The 24,010-nt window shown below is 41.7% G+C and overlaps 1 long non-coding RNA gene across 2 annotated transcripts in view; it reads right to left on the bottom strand.

Annotated features, from left to right (window-relative positions):
• Positions 1 to 18,279, bottom strand: part of LOC111253444 (uncharacterized) — a 26,167-nt gene extending 7,888 nt beyond the window's left edge. The window contains exons 1-2 of one of the 2 annotated variants that reach the window (XR_015330351.1): positions 17,784 to 18,279; positions 6,581 to 6,652 (exon numbers count right to left, since the gene is read on the bottom strand). This is a non-coding gene — a long non-coding RNA (uncharacterized LOC111253444). Of the gene's footprint in view, positions 1 to 6,580; positions 6,653 to 6,932; positions 7,295 to 17,783 lie in introns of those variants that run through there. The other variant, XR_015330352.1, reaches the window with a different exon arrangement.
• Between the last annotated feature and the right edge of the window lie 5,731 nt (positions 18,280 to 24,010).

The following is a 24,010-nucleotide window of genomic DNA, read 5'->3' as shown; positions in this document are numbered from 1 at the left end:
GGGGGGGGTACTTAATACAGAGCTAGGCCAAAGAATGTTATCGCCTATCAGACAGGAAAGTTGAGCAGCTCTGAGTGGCAAGTTCATTACTCATACTATGTCAAATAAAGATTGACTCTTTTCCCCAGGCGTCACTAAGGCTTAAAAGTGTTTTATCTTTTCTTTATATATAAATAGTTGCACGTACTAAATAAGACAAATACTTGTGGTAATCTTATATATCTTTCTGAGCCTCTTTCTGGAAGCTCGATAAATTTAGTAAACTGTCACGTATCTTGAATAGGACTGGGCTATTTAATGTATTTCCGTTCACATGTTGCTCCCATATCTGGCGAGTCAGCAAAGTTTAAAATGATCGATCGTTTTTGAATTCTCTGATAATAAAGACTTACATGTTATTTTTGACACTTTAGCAATTCTTTCGTAAAACGATTTGATCGGCTAAGAAATACATTAACCGTGTCAGCCTTTTTTTCCTTTTTTTATTTGAATTTGGCTTGAAAAAAGTAGCGTAGTATACTTCAATTCATACGAGTTACGATATGATGACAAATTGGCTGGCACGCCATTCGCAGACGCCCACGGTTATACGCTCGTCTTGCTATTAAATACACTTTACTTTATCGGTGTAAAAAAAAGTCAGAAGCTAACTATAAGTATTGTTTATGTAACACAAGTCGAGCACGGTTATTCATGTCATGCTATATTAATGGTACATTAGCGCAGACGAGACTGGCGTCCGGTTTGCAAGCGCTAGTGCAGCCTGGTTTTTGAGTGCCGAGCATGAGTATAGAGTTGTTTGTGTCAACCATCGCCAGCTAGGTTAACGTTGCACCCTACAATAGCAGACAACTTATTTTTTTTTTTCTAAAAACAAAAGTATTCGGTCAAATGAAGTCCATCTTTGATGAAGTTCTAGCGACCCGAAAAATCAGCTAAATCTAACCACTTGAAAATGTCGTTTCAGGTTCGACAAATAAACAGACAAACGGACACAAACTTCTCTTACACAGATAAATAGAATCTGCAAGCAAATTATATTTTTGTCAGATTGTTTCTGTAGACTAACACGTATTTGCCCGTAGTTTACTCGGGACTCAAAGTACGAGGTCAATATCGCTCCCGGATAATGATGTTACAATAGGGAGGGATTGTGAGTGCCTGTACTCCTGTCAGCTTAGCGAAAGTTATACGAGCTAAAAAAAAAAAAAATTGACGAGGAACTGAATTCGCAAACTTCAGAAAAGTTTGCTTTGGTAACAATGGACCTCACCTGTGTAAATGATACAGCTGACAGGACACTCGCGGCAGAGTTCTTCCATGAAGCATGGCTTATTTGCAGTGTTGATCATTCTAGCCCATACATAGAACAGAATTCAGCTGAATATGCGATTAAACAGAAGACCTCAATGAACAATTTTTTTTTTTTTTTTTTTGTATCTCACTTGGCTATAGTTGAAGCCGATTTTCAGTAATCCATTCGGAGTAATGATAACGTATATCTATATTACATTTGTGCCATCAAAACAATGACTACTACGACCATATATGAAATTGCGTAAATTGGCGAAATGAGGTACTCATGGTCAGATACAGTGGGAGAGGTCAGGAAATAATCCAGCGTAAATTGTTGTCTATTAGTTCGGTATTGTTGAGCATTCAAAATATAATTTATCTAGAGACCCAGCCTGAGCTTGATGTCGGTGTTATGAATCACGAATCATTAATAAAAGAAAACGAAAATGCGAAAAAAATAACTACGTCAATGACGCCAGAGGCTACTGAAGGCCCGAATAGGGCTCGAAATTTAAAACGCTATTTGTTGAGTACATCAAATCAGTGTTCGGACAACTCGTTCCATAGAAGTGTGCCTAGAATCCAGCTTTCGTTTTTGAACAATGCTCCCCTTAACCACCACTTAGCCTCGCAAGATAAATATGCCAGTATTGACAGCTTTGACCTTCCGGTGCACTATCGACTCGTCTTAAATACAAACAACAGCAGCAATAACTGCACCATGACCAGTGCAGATGAACCTGTTTTCAATGCCCTGGAACGAGGTATGTCGAATCTCGGCCTTAGTGATTCGCTATTCCCTAGTCGTCGTCATGACCGGCTTCGTGGAGCGGGACTAAACATCATCATAGGTCAGCCAGCTCAGCAGCAGCAACAAGGCACATTACAGCTGCCTCGGGAATATGGTCAGGGACCAGGACACGACGTAATTCAAATACACTCAACACAGCCAATACAAATACAGTTGCCAATGTTATCAACTACGATGCCATCAGTAGCGCTTCCTCAATTATCCACAACTAATGAACAATTTCGGCAAGGTACACCTCAGCAGAATACGCCTACGCCGAAAGAACCGTCTGTTAAAGGACACTCAAAGGAAGCGCTTGTAGTGAAGAACGATTGTAAGGTACATCAACAGAAAGAAGGGTCACAGCAAATACTTCTGCCTAAAAGATTCCTTAAGTATGGGAATGTGTTGAAAGGACCTTTTCAGAAGGCACATGCGTCGAAACGGCAACGGCACCAACACCAGCAGCAAAAACCACAACCCCTGCTAAAGATACCTGTGCCCTATATAAAACAACCACAGCAGAAGCCGCCGGGCCTTCAGGTGGTCGAACGATCTTCGGAGTATTGCTACTTACCACACAATTCGCAACCTGGCCATTCCGATACACAACAACTAATGGATCAGTGTTGCTTCCAAGGCTGTCATAGGCTCAACGGCGTACAAGCGCATCGTTTGTACTATAAGGCCGATGAAACAAGAAAGAAGCGACAAGGTTCAATTCAACAAGGAAATCAGATCAATCACGATGTGGGAGAGCGCCGAAACGTACATGGGGTTAATTCTTCGGTTTCGAGTGAAAACGCACAGCCCAATCCCAGAGACCCTGAAAATAAAGAATTAGATCCCCCAGCTCAGTACCGGCGTCAAACGCTAACGACCGAATTAAGGGTTCAACAGTGCGAGAACTCCGGATCAGGATTTTGTGGCCGTTGAATGGAAGAACGGGCGTTTTACGGAATTTTCCTGACCCTGATAGAAAAATCCTGAGACAACTACATAAAAACAGAAGAGCTCGAAAAATTAATAATATGTGCCACGAACGAATATAATATTCTACGTTTAAAAAACCAACGCAAAACAGGCTGTCTTTAAACACTAAGTATAGAGGAAAAACAGATTAAGAAACCAAGTTAGGTTTCAATAGAAATTCACTCAAGCTGAAACACTGGTAACTTGTACGACAGCACTTAAGAGCCAGCGTAGTGTTGAATTCTTACACAATACATCATATAGCACAGATTACTTGTATCGGTTAGATGTCTTCGTTGTGCGCACCGTTCTCCGAAGTCAACTTGACCAGGTTCGAAGCCAGTATGGCTATTGTGAATATGTATGTAGATTCTGGTTTCGATTATAATCCATGTAACTGCAGGTAACTTGCCGCAACGTGATGCGTATGCTGACATCGCTGCCTTACGCGAACGATGCGCAAGGTCAACATTTATTTCAAGAGCAAGACAAGTGTGGACTTACGATGTCTTTATAAAAAAGACGGAACGTGTAAATGGTATATCATCTACGTGTTTCGACTAAGCCCGAGTTACTCTTAATTACGGGGCAAAGTATGACCGACTGCATAGTGAGGTATGCTTGCCCACCAATTTCCCTTTTTATAGCAGGAAAGGCTCGTAGTCTTAGACTGGGAGAAGCTAACGTTGGATATTCCCTTACTCAGTATAGTAATTGAGACGTTTGGCCTCGTCATCAGTAACCAGGCTACGTGGCTTGTGATTGCTGTGCCAACGATCAATGAGTGAGAAACTCAAAATAATGAGCTGCATTCGTTGTTCTGGTTTTTGTGATTATCTCGTACTAACAGGTGTCCATGGTGTCCCTTGCACGCCATATGGAAAAGTAAGTTGATTTCCCTTACGTCGAACTTTGTTTCTCCCAATGGCAATGCCGTACCCTCGCCTCGTTCCTCTCCAGCTGGCGGTAAAGAGATTGAACCATACCTTGTTCATGCTGATCGTCTGTTCCAGACAGGTTTTTAAAGGTCCGCTAATTGCACGTAGCATACATCACAAACATTTTCAACCTGGCCTGAAGTCAATTCACGGTACACCAGTTTTAACCCTGTTTGCATTTTCCGTAATTGGGTTACAATTGTGTAACACGTGCTACGGACAACAAGTACTGGACCAGTGAGCGTTTCGAAAATAGGCAGCATTCTAATCTTATTTCTCTAGAAGTAAACTTTTCTACTTAGCAAATTCTATAAGGCTAGATTATTTTCTAACGAAATTTAATTCAAAACTTGTTCACTTTCAAGCTCCGCGAGACTCGTTGATAAGAGCTTGTACTATATATTCTCTGTGAGAATTGCGTACATCTTCTTTCTATTGATGGTGCCTGTGGCGGCATTTTCGTTAGGTAGGCATATCTAAACTGCGGTGGAAAGGAAAGTGTTGATCGAGGCCTCTTGTTTTCTCGTAATCCCACCGATGGACCATAGGATTGTTCCACCGCGGATGTAGATCACGGCCGATAATGTTAATTCGCTTAGATAGTTGACCTGCTGAATTAAGCAGGCGAAATGCTTCGCCGAAACTCCTGCGGGCCGCCTATCCGACACTGAATTTGCTTAGCCCATTTAGAATTGACATATTTCAGTTCTATGCACAGTTCAGCCGACGCCTTTCCTGATTTATGATAGCTGAAATCATTCGTTTCGATAGGGCATTTGCCCTTTAAGGACGTCTTTACGTAATCCCATTACGGGTTCATCTATAGCACGAAAGTGACCGAAGTTGAACTCAGCACAATCTGTGGTTATCGTCATCAAATAGACGAGAGTAACTATACTGCATCGCAGATTATCTATGGATCTCTGGACGGAACCAGGTCAAATGGGGTACCTGAATCGTGTGTTCATACGTATTATAAGGAATAGCCGTTGCATCACGCGCTTCAGTGAGCGTTTCTGCTTTGGTGTAAATTTTTCCATTGATCAGGTCGTTTGTGACCTATCATTAGAAAGTAAAGGAAACGCCGCATGCAGACATGCAGTTCGGATGTAAAGATATTTTTAGTTAAACTCTAGGTATCCCTATTCGATTGGCCGATGACTTCATATAGGATCGGGGTTCTTGTGGGAAAAAAATCGCGGATATTTGTCTCTCATAGGCCAATTGCCTTTCACTGTTTGTCTTCCGCGTCGTGGCAGCGAACAATCTGATTCTGCTTCGCAGAAGACTACGAAGAACACACAAGATGCATGCAAACCCTTGTCTTCGTATGCAGTCATTTTCCGGATTTTAATCGATTTCAACAGAAATAGTAACCCTAATGAATTCAAGCATCATCAATAACCGAATTATTCCTCAACGGCGCACTACTGAACTCCTTCAACAGTCATTTACGATGACTTCAAGATCGTACGGTCTTACTACGAGAAACTGGTCTGCGTTTTATTTAGAGAGATATTAATCAGATTGGTATTAGCTTCCAACGACGCATTTACACACTACATAAAATAAGCCCTCCTCACGAACCGTTTAAGACCATTTTAAGTACTCTGTCTAATGCCTTTTCGCATCTTATCGCACGCCCAGATGTCACAAACTTCGTCGACAGCTATTTTTAGCGCGCCCACCCCAAAAAAGAAACGTCGGTTCCGGAGCCTCGGCATCGAGCCACTAAATCCCGTTAAATCGATCGATCCCGCTAAATAGTAATTAATAACTTTTGTTTCGTTCCATTCAACAGAATAAACGTCAACCTTTTAGAATATCTTTTCTCTTAGCGTTCCCTTTTAACGGTCATATATAGAAACGGTAGTTGTCAAACGGTTTGCGATAGGACAAAGCTTTTTACAAATCGCATTACAACTGCTGGATGATATCGGTATTTGTCTGTTTATTAGCGTTTTGTATTTGCCTACGTTTTTCTAGTGAAATCAATCGTTACCAAAGCGATGTGCCACTCTGGGGAGCGTTCATTACAAAGGTGTCGTGGCATATTATTTAGCCTTAGTATTTCAAGCAAGTGGATGTTATTACGTATTAGGATAAGTGGAAGACCTCATACTACAATCGACAACAGTTTACTTTTAGAGACGTGTGTATTGATTAGAAAAATATCGCCGCGTACATTGATATACAAAAAAAAAAAACACGACGAATATCCAGTAATTTACACGCAGCCGCACTGGACGTCAGGTGTAGCGAGGAACGAAGGCTACAAAACCTTCTCGTTCACTTCGTTCGTTCGTGCTGTTCCCTGTTTACGTTCTATTACGATGCCTATAGAAACGTACATGTATCAAGTAGAAAGGAACATCTGCCTAGCGGAATAAAACGTTTCGAGTAATCAGGACGTCTTAACGAACAAGCTCCAAATTACTAAGTAACAATTTTAGTGAGAAAACCCGTCTGGATGCTTCTGCAATCCAGCTAGTGATTATAATCGATGATTAGAATTGTTTAAAAGCTCAACCGAAGCCTAATAAAACATAAAGTTTATTATGAATTTAGCGTGTTCTTTACGTACGTGGGTTTGCGTGCCATAACGTCTTCAAGGAGACGATATAGTTTACCGGCTTTTGGATCGGTTGTGACGAGCCTGTGAAATATTAACAACAACGATAATAACAATATGTACACATATCTATAAAATGACTAAGGACAATGTGATACGGGAATTGTGCAATCGAAAGCTCAAACTTTTCAAGCGCGATGGCGTAGTTGACAGCGCAGCCTGTACACTGCGTCGGCATAATACTGGCGTAGCTTTAATTCGTACTGAGGACCGAATGTATTCTTTATATAACAATTGTCTGATTTCTTATCTCACTTCGTTCGGTATTAGCAGCGACCATTGTATACAAAGAGTAACAACTAACTCTCACGCATTAAACAGTACTTGTACTCTTGTGACCGTGACCCCAACGTGTGGCGACAAACAACACGTATTGCTGCACGTCTTCTCGTCCATAACCCACTGATGCAACAGACCGAACACGAAGCAAGAAACATGGTATAAAACATCCCAAATTAAGGATGACGGGCCGCAGTATCAGCTTGTTCTTCGTGAATTCCAGCGGGGACTGAAGTGAGCTCAGTTATGTCGCAGGCTGCCTTACTTGCGCGATTAGTAAAAACAAAAAAGAACAAAAAAAATGCCAAAATGGCTAAACCTACATTATATTATAGAAAACATCATAACTGTAGCATCTACAACAGGAGTGTTTGAATGCCTGATTCAATTCCTATCCTAGTTGCAATACGTAAAACGTTTGCCGAAAGAAGCCAGTCTTCGTCCACAACAGCCATATTTTTTTTGACGACTCAACACTCAGCCCTCGCTCTGCTCTCACATGTCCGGAACAAAAACAAAGTGGTTCAGTTAAGTAGTGATATCCGTTCATTAACTATTCGAATCTTGCCTGCGGGTGCTCCCCGTTTTCGAAAGATGTCTTTATTAGGCACGTTTCCCTTAAAAAGGGCACATAAGACCGACGTTTTCAACATCTTTGCTGATTCAAATTACACTCCGCCGATGATTCCTTGGTAAAAATCGGTAAAAAAAAAAAAAAAAAAGTAAAAAAATGCGTTGCCCAATGAGAATTTGTTGCATTTCTATATTATTTCAAGCTACAAGGTTAAACGGCAGTTGACGTTTCTAGCAAAGTAATGGCGTTTCACACTGTCACTGGACACCCATGAGATCTGTCGAAATAAGGACACGTCGTTTCCCACATTCTATCTGGCATAGTTGACTAATCGTAAATCTTTTTGGCCAGTGTTAACGTATAACGTAAGTCCGGTATAAGTCATAGTAGGACAAAGAAGTGTAGGAATAGTTAAATTCTCACGCCGGAGCCGGCAGAAAAGTCAAATTGCTTGGCCTCACATTTACCTAGGCTGCAATAGCACAAAATTACGATAGCAGAGCTATGACTAACTCACGACGTCAAATAGGACTTTTGTTGGCCTTCGAAACTCAAAGTCAGGCTAAGCATGCGCGCGATCCTATTCCAAATGCGTAACTGATACGAAGGAATCGTCAAGCTGTTTTCATACATCCGAGGTTGAAACAAGTATATGGGACGAGCGTACAAACAGCTAAACAAACCATGTCTCATAGATATACGTTCTGAGGCTTAAACAATTTTATGTCGTCTTGAGTAATCTAACTGTTCGGTCGTATTAAGTTAACGGGATTTTTACTTAAGCAATGCAACAACAATATAATCGAGCGTGTTTTTAGACATACATCAAATGTATCCTATCATTGTTTGGAATTTTCGTATGTGCTTTTGAGCTGTCATTTACAAACCTATCATAACGCTTAACACTGTTACAATGATCTTTGATTAAGTTTAAAGCGGATCCACACTGGAATTCCGCGAAATATCAATACGAATAGCAATGGACCATAGTTAATAGATTTGGTTACGTTCTACTGAAGGACAATGACAAGGCCGAGAATATCATTTTGGAAACTGTCTGTCTGTCTGGAGGGTTTACAGAAAATTACTACAAACTGAAGCTGACGGTAGATCGTTTTGCGTGTGCAAAATCCAATGCAATATAATATCATAAAACCCCATAAGGTAAAGTGATACAAAGATGCAGGCCTTTCAACACCATCTCAAGTCCATTATTTTGCCATACTTGGCAAACTACGAACACACAAACCGGCAGAAAAATAACTACTCTTCCCTCAAAGCTATCGAACATTCAAGCCCTTAGCTAAATATTCGACATTAGCATCGCTGACAACGATGGCAATTTGATTTGGCCTTAGGTATCGTCCTATATGAAGGCGATGGTCCTCCCGACGCCTTTCATCTGTACACATTGTCCATGTATATAAATCGGCAGCTATAAAACCTCTTCACATTTCTGCGACACGTGCAAAGCTAGATGACTACACACGTGAAACGTATCGATAATCTTTTGACAAGTTCAATTTCGTCAAATGCAGAGGCAGAAGCTGAAATCTGCGTGTGAACCACTAATTATGGGAGAACCGTTTCATAGATCAACCAGGTAGTCAAAACGTACCTCAGTAACAGTGGTCAACCGAAGAGCAATGTTGGTGAGGTGGTCTTAGATCGTACATCTTCTACAGCGGCCAAATAAACTATTTGGTAATACTGTGGAGGAATACTACAGTCAATCAGGAGCACTATACCATTAGTAGCACGTGTTGCAAAGTCGATGAGATCAGCAACGGGCGGAGCTACATTGTACAGCTCTTTTCCTGAATTCTGTGCAGTAAATCTGTTGTTTTGGGTCGTTGGAGGGAGTGGTTGGTTTGATCCTTGGTGAGCAATAAGAGGTGGAACCGTTTGCCAGGACACTGGTCCAGGCGAGGATGGCACGAACAGATTTCTAACAGCAGCCTGCTGTAAACTCAGTACGTGTCTATTGCAAAGCAATGGTATCATTATCAAACAACTGTAGTCGTCTAGTTTATCTATGGTGTTGGGCGTATGCAGATCTGCTTCAGCAGACCTGTGGGTACTGCCAGATGTCATTGGCACCATGTAAAGTAGCACTTCGAAAAGCGTCGGGTACACTATGCAGATCGTTCACATAAACCCGTTCTGCGTACAAGCGTGATAATCCCATTTATGTAACGAGATCAACCCTATGAACACAAAGTTACAATTGTCAGTAGGAAATTATTCGCCATCCTGTGTAACGCATACTGGGGAACCATTACTTCCGTTGAGGAACAGCAGACCGGAATATCAGCTTAGCGAAACATTGAGAAAAGTACCATCGTATAATCACGAAGATTTCGTGTTGAATTGTACGAGCTACTTTCTACTTGTTGATTGCAATTTTTTTGTTTTGCCTTCAGGCGTTCGTTATCAAGATCGTCCTATTAGTTTAAACAGTCTTTATACTCGTGCTCTATTCGGACCACTTCAACAAACAATTTATCTAAACAGCAATAGTCGTCCTCGTCGGGACCCCCACGTGAAGTATCATCCAAAGCTCTATACATATGTGATACTAATCGCGAATTCTGTGCTGCTCATGAGCTCAAAAAAACGTGTCATCTAACTAGGGAGAAGATTAGCTGGCCTAAGGTCAGACTCCTGCTTTGACTTTGTGCGCTCCATTTAAAATACCAATATCAGGAAAAACTTATATTTTTGGAAAAAGCTATTTTTTCATCGTCTTTTCGTATAAGCGGCTGACAGACAGCGAAGCCCTAGCCGGCCAAGCCATACGGAAGTTCCCCATCGATGAGCGTAACAACCCCAGCATATCGTTCACACTAATGTAGCTCACTGGGTTGAGACACGTAGAGGCGACGTCTGCGGGTCAAACACCTGCTACCCTATCGGATGGGGCCCACGTTATAAATCCCGGCGATATTCTATTAATCAGCCGTGATCAATGGTACAGACGCTGACGTAGATGTCGTGACGAAACTCAGGTTGCCTTAAAGCCATCTATAACCTAAATCTGGTTAACCGAAAGCGTGTGATCCACACCAATAGAGCAAAAGTAATGCGGTTCTTAAATGAAATGTTACCCGCGTGAGCTGCTCGTGTACGCAATGTATTAGAAACGTGCCCGGGCTCATTTTACGGTGAATGAATTTTTAAAGTTGATCATAATAGACTTTTGCAGATATTCGGAAACATGAGATATTTGCACTTTGTTTTAAGTTCCCACTAAATGTGATTGAGTTCGAATTGGGGTCGTTTTAGATTTAGATATAAAAAAAAAAAAAAAAAGATGGTATACACTTCAAGCGACTTGCTTCATGCTGCAAAGATATTTTGGGTGACATTTTGGGTTCTAGGTGTGAAGTAATTTAATCTATCCTTTGCTAATGGCATCTCCCGGCTGCGTTGGCAAAAAGCGCGGGTGATTTCAATGTCTATCTGTTTAGCGAAGCTTTTGTCGACCTTGGTCACCTTCTTGCAATGAGCAGACCTTTGCTTGAAGTCATCTAGCTAGTCCTACACACCGCATTCTTCAGGGCTATTTTAAGCATACGCGTGTTTAAACGGGCGATCTTGTCTGCCTCGCCAACTCGCGACGAGAAAAGAGATGAAACTGGCACGACGACACAACAAAGACGTGGCCAAAGGAGCTGCAAATCGCTGACCCTTCGTTGAAACGGTGACGGACTAAAAGTCAAGAGAGGTATTTACGAAAAGCCAAAAACTCAACGAACATATTCTACTTCAGTGTCGCGGGGCTCAAGCGTTAGGCAGGGTACACCGCTGCCTAAGCTTTCGCAAGTACATCCAGAAACTTGTACACAATTGAAGGGAATTGGAAACACGCTCATGTAGGCATATCGAATCCACAAAAGGGGGCCTAAGAAGATTATTAGATGTTTTATTACGACAATCAGTCGACTAAAAACTTCGACCGACTTTCGCTTGAACCACTGCTGTAAGTAAGTCATAACAGGGAAAATTAAAATACGAGCATTTCCATAGTTAATTGGCCAATAGCACTAAAATTTTGAAGCCGTGGCCATACTCGTGGAATATCTGGTTTGACACAGTTAGGTGACCTATGTAGCTGAACAGCGGCGGTACACGTACCTGGACTATCACTACACGCAGGACCGATCCTGAATATTATGATTTTTATGTTGAATACCAATAGAGATATCTGAAAGATTGTGCTATTATACTAGCATACCAAGAAGGATCACTGGTAGGAAAAGCAGATTTTTACAATAGTTTATGACAGACCAGCTTCCGTCTCTGCTTAATACAACAAAATACTGCTAATGTTAAGAGTGTATTCGCAATATATGTCGCTACACGCTGGTCATGAGGCGGGTCGCTTAGATTGCTTAGGGATAACCGGAAGATCACATAAATAAATTACGTCTATAGCAATGTCTAAATAAGCTAGTAACTATTATGATTTGTGCATAATGGGTACACGGACTATAATAGCAAGAAAGTATATGTAGAAATTTCCTGCTTTACTGGCGTGCATTATCTTCTTCCCAGCCTTACTGCACATAAGTATTTATGACAAGCGGAACTATCTCACGCCATTAATTGCGGTTGCCATTATGGGCCGGTACAACGCTAATATAAGAGTTTGCTCCGTTCATTGATCTATACATCCATGAATGTGTTTATCTAATCGTCCATTTTCGTGGCAGGCTGTGTCCTGTGACGTGGCCGTCGTTGATGTTCGCCTACCTCCTCCTCTTCCCCTCCCCCTCCACCCCTTCCTTCCCCCCCTCCTCCTCCTCCTCCTCCTCCTCCTCCTCCTCCTCCTGCTCCTCCTTCTTCTCACAGCAACGATTCCTCCGCTCGGCCAAAAGGTCCCTCGCTTTCAGCACTATCATCTACCCAACGACTAACAACTGACTATCCAACTAACTAATTATACACGACGAAGGAGCCGCAACTACGCAGCAAGCCAGTAATTGCTGTTGCTCACGTCACTATTGCCATAACCGTTGCTGGTCGTGATGCTACTGTCGTTAATGATGATGTTGATCACGGCCGGTTACTCCGAAACATCGCCGACACACAACAATGAACTCACTGAGCGAGCAAGTGACCGGTCGACTGTCAGACGAACCGACCGGCAGGCGGGAAGGCAGGCAGGCAGGCAGGCAGGCAGGCAACAAAGGAACCAAACAGCGATTCTCTACTGTTGCACAATGACCGTCTACAGCAGCAGCAGCAGCAGCAACGTAGCAATAACATACAACAACTACCATCATTAGAACAACATTCTCCTAACATCATCAGCGGCAGCAGCAGTAGGATCATTGCCATCACCAACATCGATAACAACGGCCGCGTATGTACGACGCTAGCACACACATACCATACAGCCGGACTTACACTAAACAATCAAATACGCCACAAGGCACACCGCCGGTTGCTCTGGCGCGGTTGCTATGACAACCATCTCCATAGCAACCGGCAAACGTTTGCCAGCCCCATACTCGGCGCCGGCCTGCTCACTTTAGTTAGGGTGAAACGGAACGAGCCATATATTTAGCCGCGTATAGCGCCATCGTTGCCGACGCTGTCGTAGTGCGCCGGTGTGGACGCCTTGACTGGCAGCGGCTCGCCGCCCTTTACGCAGCTGCAGCTGCAGCAGCTCCTGACAGACAGACAGGCGGGCAAGCAAGCAATCTAATCGCGGCAGTAGCGGTAGCGGTGGTAGTGATGGGTCTAACGACGGCCAGGGGATAACGCACAGAGGAGCTAGCGAACAAACGAGCGCTTCAGTGATTCAGGGCAGCAGCACTTCGTGAAATTGGAGGATGATATAAGAAAAAGGGAAACGAAGAGTAGAATGGATGAATAGTTGGACAAGGAAGAAACGCCACATAGCACAAAATGATGGATACGATGAAAGCGAATACAACAACCATTATGCCTTGCCAACATGAAGGATGATGCCGATCTCGTCACCGACGGCAACAACAACAATCATCATCACCGTCATAATCACAATTGTGATTGCATACACAATGGACAAGTTAGTTGATTGCGGACGCGGCATGACGCCTGTTGGTAATGGTCACGATTGACCAAATACAGCAGTTCGTACCAAATATGAGATGGTTACGCCCGAGTGTAGCCTCTCCCCGCTTCCCACAGAGAAACCATGACAATTAAGTTCGGAAAGGATTGCCATTTACTCAAACATGTACGCCTGTATATTTGGTCACTCGTGTTGCTAGAAGAGGGGATTAATTTATACTCGATGTCACCGTTCCCTTGACGACGCGTGCACCAGCTTAAAATTCGTACAGGCATGATGACTTGGTCTAACCGAAGAGCTTTCGATGGTTTGTATGATTCTATGAAACTGATGTTTGCTTGTCACAATTGGCGGCTGACGAGAACGAAACGTACGAATGAATGTTGCCAGCTTAACGACGTTCGGTCAGAGCGTGTGAAATTTTTAGATTGATAGTGAATGGCTTTACGTGGCAAGGAGGGTAGAAAAAGACGGATTTTCATCTGTGATCGCCTTAATTTTCTCAACGGATTTGCTAGAAGCTATACGCTCCATTGGTTCAGTAACATGATAATTGCTATTTATTTTGCTATCGTAGTAATATAGCGTTTAGTTATAATGGACAGCCGCTGAAAACAACTCACCCCTATGCCTGTAGGAGTACGACAAAAACTTGCACTAGAACGTCTACATTTTCTAACATACCCTATAGAACTTAATTAGAACTATAATAAGTGTCTGTGCGTGCAATAGCCCGCTATAATTAAGTTGGCAAAACTTCGATAGGTTTCTGTTTGACGATGCATAGCCCAGATACAATTTCTAACGAACCCACTTCGTAGATGAAATGTTATCGGTCATAACTTCGTTCCAGCGAAATCAAATATAGACAAGGTAATACTGCGTCGAAGAATGATCAATGAAGCATTCTGTAAGCGCTGACTGCCGAGCAGTTAAATGGCCTTGAAACAATAGGTTTTTTTTTGTGCAGACAACAAAACATACAATGGCTCAGAGCTATAGTGCTTGAGCGAGCAAGGACTGAACGATTAATCTAACGTCAGTCCAACTGCTACGGCGTAACAATGCTGACATCGGTGCTTCTCGAAAGATAGAAGGTGGCTGATTTAGAAGTAGGGACTGTATAGCAGCATTTAGTATCATTAATATATTGTATCGTTCGATCTTCCCGTGCTTATCGCTCTAATTAAAGGCATACGGAAAAGTGACAAATAATAAAATCGCGATTAGTCTTTGAGAAATACGGGAGATTAGTCCTCTTAGCTACAAATGAAAAAAATGCACACTATAAAAGAAGAAAAAAAAAACGTTTATTTTTTGGTGTAGCAGAAGCGACAACGGCATTTGTCGGACTGCTCGGTCGGACTGCAAGCTTGCTCTCAGCAACGCATAGCTTAAAAAACCCAGCCGAACAACATACCTCCCGACAAAACCATTTGTCTATTAGTGTGTAATTAATGGCACTAATTCCACTTTACGTAAAAACTACACGGAATCATTGACAATAAGCATAGTTCTCCATAAGGAGCAGTTCCTCACAATACGTATGTTCCCAAGCTGCCGTCAGCCAAAAAATGGGTTCTTAGTCGATACGAACAGCGTCCAACGGACGGGGAACGACGAAAGTAATACAGACACTTGACGTAAAGCATTTCATATGACAGTTGTTATGCGTGATAGCAGACGTACAGAGTACAACAACGCTTAAACTGACTTCCCCTTACGCTTTATTTCTAAGACTGTACCTAAATGTCATTTCTGCCAATTCGGCTCATTCGATATAACTAACATTCATTGCAATTATGTAGCTTCAATTCGGGCCTCAGGTGTACGGCCGTCGTACTTTTTTTTTCATTGGAAGACGTATGGCCTCGCTTCGGACACGTCAGCTATCTACGACTGCGCGACATTTTCTAGAACATACAGATGAGCCTCTCTCTCTAATGGTTCCCTTGGTTTTTAGTCAATGCCATCCGATGTGTAGCTAAAGCCTTTATGACCAGTCCGTGACGCAGGGACGTTCATACACGTCGTTTGTTCGTTAACGCTACGATCAAAACGAAAAGAAAATTATAAATACACTTTTAAGCGGTGGCGGTTGATTTTGAAATTTCAAGTTCTGCTTCTTGGACGCGAAGTTTCCTCTAAGCTGCGATAAAAGCTACTTTTGTTCTTTCTGGAGCCGCATATTCAGTTGCGATCCAGTGCACTGTTGATTTGGCGTGAGCTAAGAAGTTTATAATCTCGCTAAGTGTTCATAAGATCGGATAATAACTGATCTTCGCTTAATTTTTAAGAACGACGCCCTTGACGTTATCGATTATGACATGAGGTGTTTGTTATGCTATTGCAAGAAGAATTGGCTTTCGTCCGACACCAGGAATCGCGTGTCCGGCAAACAGCCCGCCAAACTTTGCCCCAGTTTAAGTAATGTGCGGCTTCAGAAACGCATTATACTCCAAAGGCAATGATAAAGAATAAAAAAAAAAATAAAGATATAATAATCAATACCTAAGTACAATTGTAGCGTCTACACACAATATCAATCGGTACCAGGTACAACACAAGATGAAACTAAGGAGGAAATTGATCAAATTGAGCTAGTCTTCCAGATAACTGCGCATTTCTTCACATAAGCATTCGTCGAAAAAAACAGACAGAGTACAGATATTCTTCCTAGATAACATTTTTCAGAATAGACTAGGGGATTTTAAGTCACAAACATCCTGTTTGTGTCTTGTCATTGTCTCAAAGTAGATTTCAATCATCGCTCGGTTGTCCTACTGTATAAGGAAGGTTCAACCTGATAATCGCAGTTTGACACATCCTGCTTCATACAAAAGCAACCCATTTCTGTTTTGGGCCTTCTATATCTTTGCCTTTAATAAAGTGCATCCTTCAGTCCTGGAAGTAGAGCCCAAGTTGACTATGTCATAACACTGACATCAAGATAAAAGATATTTCGCCTTGTTATGCATCTACATATCAGAGATGGCGAGCTTCTTCTATTTGTTACTTACTACGTGATCGACTCAAAATCCAAATCTACACACAGCCTTTAGTTATCTACAGAAAACTGACTCAGAGGATACGCCATAAAGGCATTTACTATTCCAGGAACGCCGCGGAGCCTTCCACGAAGCCGCCGGTGGCAATTCTACCGAACGGTAGTCGTTAAACTAGAGGGACTCGTAACGAATATCTGCCCCCAATATTTTTCCGGGAAGCAACAGCTAAATACCGTCAATTAAGACACCCGTGCCCATAAACGGCTTAAAACAATTTCTGTATCCGTCTATATAGAGCTGAAACCGAGCTTACATTTTCAACCTATACAACACATAGATACTCGACTTTATGCAGGCTCCTATTCTATGCGGAGCGTATGCCTGTGCCCCTTCATTATATACAAATACGTATTTTAGTATCTATAAAGCATCTCTCTTGCCCTACTTGTTGCTTTCCTTCTCTATCAGAATCGGATGAAAGCCTCCCGACCCGGTCAGTTGGGACTCCCTCTTCTGATGTCCTGCTTGTTTTTGATGTAACTGCTCAAAATTGCATTCAGCCGAAAACGCAGACCTGATCAATACTCGACCGACAAATCTAGCCGAGCTGGCCGGTCTAAGCTAAAGCGGATAACCAATACCGTCGTCGTCATCACCATCGACGGCATTTGGTTAGTACAGGTAGCAATACCATCGTGAGTACTTCCTCTTGTGGTGCTAGTATTACTCTAATATGTAAGCGTTGCTTCCTGTTGAATGCCTACATTCTTTTTTATCCTAAGCCCCGCGACCGCACAGCAGCCATTAAGGCTACCCATTGCTGGCCGATCTGTTACTGAAGTCGCTGTTCGCTGCAGCCCCTTCCGAGTGTTCAGCCCATGCTATCTGGCGCGTCATCCATCGCGTCTTCGAGCCGTTTCCTTATTATCTATACACTACTACAACCATAAGAAGCAGCAGCAATACCATGACTACTGCCATTAAGTAGGAGTAGCAGGAACCTCTTTGCTGGGTCACCATCATCATCGTCACCATGGTGCCTACGCTTGGTTGATGGTTCGTGTTAAAAGCTAATTGGTGATGGTAATGCCGGAGGCGGGTGTCGTGACGTGGCCGTATGTGGCCATGGTGACCGTGCGACGCGGGCGAGTGTTTGTCGGTCCGTCCGGCCGCTGTGTTTGCTCTGCTCTGGCCTAATCTGGTCTGATCTGGGAGTGCTCAGTCACTTACCCGAGCCGGCTGCCGCGAGTTGTTTGAGATCGACCGAGCGACCCAGCGAGTGCACGTAGTGACAACAGCAGCATCGTAGAACTAGTGGCAGCAATAATACTTCCATTAGCATAGCAGTACTCACTAAAAATAAAATTGTTCGTTATTTATACTGATTCTCAGCACCCTAACGCGGCTGCGGTCTGCCTGTTGATGATTGGCCTGTATCCGGACGCGCAACTGTGTGCACTGCGAGAATACATGGCCTTCCCTAATCATCTGTATCATGCAGTGTACACAATAGTCTGTTTTTCATTTTTCTTTCTGTTATTGGCTGGCATAAACAGCGGTGTGAGCCTCAGCAGGGAATCTGCTGTGGAGCTGTGAAAAATTCAGGCAATACGCTACTATTACTATTATCATTCTTATTTTTACAAGGCAACAGCTATAGCCAGGTGGTGCCATTGGTCACGATAGAAATATCAGCATTCTTTTCCAACATCGTCACGAGTATCCAACGAAGGAAATGTAGTGGCAGCTCTTACCGTAAATAGAAGTACAAAGGCAAGAGGGAATAAAAAGGGCACTGCTATCATTCTAAATACACTACTTTTTGTTATATGTCTCCCGATGGTGAGGCTCAACCTCGGTAAAAAGTTCACCATTGTTAGAATTGCTAATGGTAGTTTCGCTGCTTTTGATGCTGCCATCGTTGTCGCTGCGTGACACTGAGCGGCGCTGATGGCCGATTCGGTATTGTTGTCGCACTAGCGAGTATCAAAAACTAGAATCGCGGAGGGAGGGCCAACGGTGGTGGCAATCGACAGGCACAGGGTGAAGTAGTAAATGGAATAGGTGGGTCCCTCGTGTCGTAAGGCTTGCCAAGGCACAACAACTGGCGCAATATATGCTTCACCCCTCTGATAACTCAGTAAATGCGGTATACAACGATATGAATAAATAAGTAATCGATAAGAGATTGTACATCGATAGCATGCATTATGCGTCCTCGACTCTTAATAACGCGAAGAAAAGATAATCAGCAGCTCTTTTATGATGAAGCTTCTCTTTTTCCTTGCCTCTAACTCCTTGCCCTTCACCGTTGGGGTGTTGATCAGCGGTGCAAACGCGGCAGAGATCATCGACGTCGTACGGCAATGTCGCAGCGGACAACCGCAGCTTTGAGCAAGCGATTTTGACACTCTTGTCTTTCAGTTGTCAGGCTGTTTTCTTTTTATATATTATGTATAGCAATAGAATTAATCGTTATACCAATGTTCCTACATCGCTTTGATGACTACACCAGAGAAATCTCTTAGCGCAGAGACTACTTAACTCACGTAATAACACAACATCTACTTCAACTGTTTGCTATAAACATATCCATACAGATATACGACGCCGACCAGTAAATTCGTTTATACAGAATAGCTTCTTGTTGAAAAACAGAAATATGGCGCTTTATGACCTAGAAATGGGGCGTTGTTAATGTCCAACATACATTTCCGAACCTTTAAGTATGTAATATAAAGTAGGGTATCATGTGAAATTTATTATGTCTGTTGAAATTTATTATTAATTATGAAATTTCGTACGCATCCCTTTCTAGCATATGCCTTGTGGAATTATTTGTTAGCAGATATTAGGAACATTTCGATCTAATAAAAATAAAGGTATCTGTTCTATCATTCTCTCCCAGGGAAATGGCTATTCGTAAATCGATTTAGATTTCTACCGAGCACTGCACTGCATTTACGCCGCAACTCGAGAATATTCGTTCTAGTCATTCCGGGAGGCCATGGTCATCGAGGAACCCCACGTTACCGAGCCGCAAAGCGACTGATATTTGCCACAGTCTATTCCAGGTCTATTTACTACAATTCTGTTTCGACACATTTAGATGTAAACTGTTTAAAATACTTTGCCTATTGCAATCGTTCAGATACCGAAATTGTCCTTTTGCATAAACGCAAGCAGTGCATAAATGGGAAGTTGGGTTAATAATCTGTTCGATGAGTAAGTTGCAAGTATCTTTGAGTCAGCTGTTCATAATGCAACTTACTCCGAGGATGTTATAAATAGATGTTACAAAGCTAAGGCAGACGTTCTGACGATAAGGCCAAACCACTTTGTCGGTTGGCGGAGGTGAAGGCGCGCACTGTAACTTCGCTGTAAACGACGCCATCGCAACCGTCACGGTCTCAGAATATTACGCATCAGTGACCCGTTGGTCGATCAGTGATGAGTATCTACATACACAGGCAAACTTATACACAAACACGCATTTATATTTCGTGACGCTATTTTTTTTTAATGGCTAAATTGATTAAACGAAAAATTCTAGCTACCGTTTATATCGTAGGACGAAGCATTAAAATGCTGCGCAAAATCACTACACTTAATAGATGCGAGTAACAAGCATCGTCTCATAGATTCGGTTCTGTCGGATGGGCATATGTATAGCAGTACGACATTATTAAATATCGTTTATTGAAGAGATATTTCCAAAGCTATGGGACTGGCAGCTGCAGAAAAGAGGTCGCAAACTCCGTTTCGAGAACAGTCTCCGAGTACTTAACATTATACATACTTACTCATGTCTCATTCCGAGATAAAAATGGACGCGGTTTTTTAGTTCAGTACTACTGATGGCCCTTGATAATAGTTGTGTGTTTAACATGGCTGGCGCTCAGTCAGCTCGCGGTGAGGAAGTCCCCGAGTGAGAGGCCTTGTGCGCACATGTTCTTCCGTCGCCCCTGCTTAACAGGGGCAGCGCCATTTTATATCAGCACAGTGATCGCTTGTGCATATCATTATTATTATTATCATTATCATTGCCGCCCACGTATGAATAGACGAACATAAAGACCAGAACAATAATTGTGTTGGCAAAATGCAATGATTTGCATTAATTAACCCTACAATTGTACCTCATTGCTCCACCTCATTATATAACATAGTTATGTTATAAATTAAAATGTATACATGCTGCAGCGTATTACTCGTGTCGAAACTACTTCGAATTATTTGAAGTTGTCCTTTACTTCTCGTTTACTCGCGGCTATTTGAAACGTAACAGTAGACCATTTAATGCGCCCCTTCATGGACGACACCTTGACACATATATTTACTATTTAGCACACTATTAGCCATCCTGTAGTTATAATAACAATAATAGAATAACTACAAAATGAACTTCAATGCATAGTTTAGGATAATAAAAGTCTTGAATCTGTAAAAATTATGTTTATGATTATTATTATTATTATTGTTATACGATCAAGTCACAGGATTGATTCTTACGCTGCAGGTGCACATTCACTGAAAAGTTTAGCTTCCAGGTTGCTTAAATCGCGTATTTGTAATCTTCTTGAATCTATTCACTTATGCTAAAACTAATTTCTGTATCTTCCTTAGCGACAATGCAGTTGCCCAATGACTGGTCAAGTCAATGACTGAACGTCGGGCAAATTTTATTGCTGATATCAATCATTTTTACTTTTCCTTCATAGGCTTAGGAAAATGACTTATTTACTATTTATCTATATTTTATTTGAATGTAAAGACATGAACATAATCTGGTTAGCGTAAGAAGCTAAGATAGAAATACGGATCACATTGTTGGTCAGACCACACTTAATACCAGGTTTATATAGTATGTACAATGCTTGTACAATACAAGGAGATCTTGATTTATGAAATATCAGTATGATCCTGGACAAGGGTAATAAATCCTTCACACGTTTCAGGCAGCTAAGTGCTTGATCGACGGATGATGGGGTTCAATTAACATCACAAAACATATTCTATTTCCATGTGGCGTATGTAACGAACTTCAACGAACAAAATTAAAATCTAGAATATCAGTAAGAATCGATTCATGTGGCCATTTGGTAGTCACTGCGTGATTTTTCCGTACATATCATCAGAACTCATTTATGCTACCATGATTCGGGTAAATAAATCGCAACTAGTTTCGTTCACATAGGTCTGCGTTGAAACCCGTTCAGTCGAAAGACATATTTTCCAAAATGTTGCTCTTGTCACAATGGCTAATATTTTGTAAAAATAAGAGTGAATGTAATCATACAAAATATATAAAAACAAAAAACAAATAAGGTTCTTTACTGCCCACCGGGCCGCAGGCAGACTGTCATTCAAGCACCGTGTATTAGCGACTGGCGATCTTCGTCGCGTACTTAAGAATTGTATAAAGCGTGTCAGTTAAATTGATAAGACACGGCATCGTTTTTCAGAGGTAGGGTTTGATTAAGCAATGAGTATATATAATGTTCAGCAAAAGAATCCTTGAGTAACTGTTCTACTAACTGACGTAAGTACTATTCGTTTTAATTAACACTTCTTCAATGCCTGGAAACGAAAGCGGGAGCCAGCTATCTTCAAAATTTCCTTTTTCTACTTTAATATGGGACTGCTGAATGACGGTCGCATGTGATACGATTTTCCCAGACAGTCGTTAAAATATATATCGAAATTCATTAAACTTAAAGATGGGCTACTAGCGCATCGAAGATCTCAATAATCCACAGATCTGAAGATGCTAAAACATCTACAAAGGCTAAGCGTTTGGGTTGATCTCGAAGAGCCAAACGGCGGCTCGTCCTAAACATTGGCTTACTGTTTTAAAATCACGACATCGGCTTTGTACCTTTCCCTTTTTAATAAATTTTCTAGCCCTCTCATGGCCAATCTTTGAATAATCTATGTTGGTTCATAACTCCGCCTGTGTCTTTTAGGAGGCCGCGTGGTGTATACACAAACCGTCGATTTCGAATTGCTAAGAACATTTGCAGTCTTGCATAATGTGCTTTAGACACGTTTACTCTTGACCTTATTTTGTCTTCCTTCGCATCGTAATTTGAACGCGAGCTTTCCCAGTTAAACCTTGGCTTGCCTGTTTGTCATTTGCTAGCAGAATACGCTTCCTTTAGATTCATTTACCAATGAAAGCTTCTTTAATATTTTGGGCACACCGTTTGTATAGCTTTGAAAATTTCGCACAAGATCCTTATCGTCGTCGAAGGAATTTATCCAATACAAGGTACTGCTCAGAATAAGAATCTCTAAGTTATGCCTGCTCGTACCCAAATGATCCTGTTATTTGTGCTGATTATGGCTGAAGCAACAGCGTGTTCGAAAATCGACATCTGTGCAAAATATTTTTTCATAGATCCTACGCACAGGAACCTATCTATTTACGCAGTAAGGATTAAGGTGATGACTGGAAGCATCATACTTTTAAGGGTCCAGTTCTTCAAGGAAATACTCCACTATGGGAGAGAAAATGTTATTAAAAAGCCAATAATAGAGGCTGTGTGCCTTCGAGGTCGAACGCAGTTGTAGCGTATATTACGTTTCGTTATTTAGTCACGCCTGTCGCGTAGTATATGTCATTGCAACCCCTAGTTTTCTAAGTCAAAGGTCTGCCTTCCGAACCCATAGTGGCATATAAATAACTCCAAAGCCGGTAGCCATGCGAGTTAAGAAAAAAAATCGAGTCGTTTATGATAAGCTTGGCAGACGCGTTGCTGAAATTAATGAAGAGCAAACAAAAATTCATGTCCAAATAATGAACTCAGCACACCCTGGGACCATGACACTGAGGTTATAGAAGCCTAGTTAAGATTGCCCTAGCCTCAAACATATTAGTCTAAATGACGTTTTATATAATTAGTCTTTTTCACTTTCCTGTTATCAAGCGGTTGAGCGCACAAACGTATGGCAGTGTAGATTATGTTTGCGAGTGCGGACTTGGTGCTACGTGGGTACTAAATTGAAACAATTGCTTATAATACTGTTTGATTTACTTATTCGTCTTTTGCCCTGCTAATTAGGTCCCAATAAAGGATTAACAAAAATAATTCTTTAGCTACTTTATGTATAGGCGGTGTTTTTAAGCACGTAAAATTATGTCTGCTCTGTTAGAACACACGATTTTTCCTTTTCTTACGTCAGCTTATTTCTTTTGAGTTTTGTTTTGTTTTTAAAATGCTGTATCTTATCACGAAAATATCATTACTGAAGTAGCTTAATTGTGTTTACGTAAACTGCACCGAAAGTGAGCGACATAAGGAGTAAGACGTAACGGCATATAAATAGTATGCCAATGAAACAATCAACTTTTGCTTTTATATATAATTAGGCAGAAAAGCAACTCGTCCAGTCAATGATTATTCACTTAAAATATGTTGTTTTCATATTATTTTGAAATAAAATACTAGAGAAGT

This window comes from Varroa destructor, unplaced genomic scaffold, assembly GCF_002443255.2.
Source record: "Varroa destructor unplaced genomic scaffold, Vdes_3.0 BEIS01000006.1, whole genome shotgun sequence".
Lineage (NCBI taxonomy): Eukaryota > Metazoa > Arthropoda > Arachnida > Mesostigmata > Varroidae > Varroa > Varroa destructor.
Note: the sequence above shows the minus strand (reverse complement) of the source record. Positions and strands in the feature narration are given on the sequence as shown.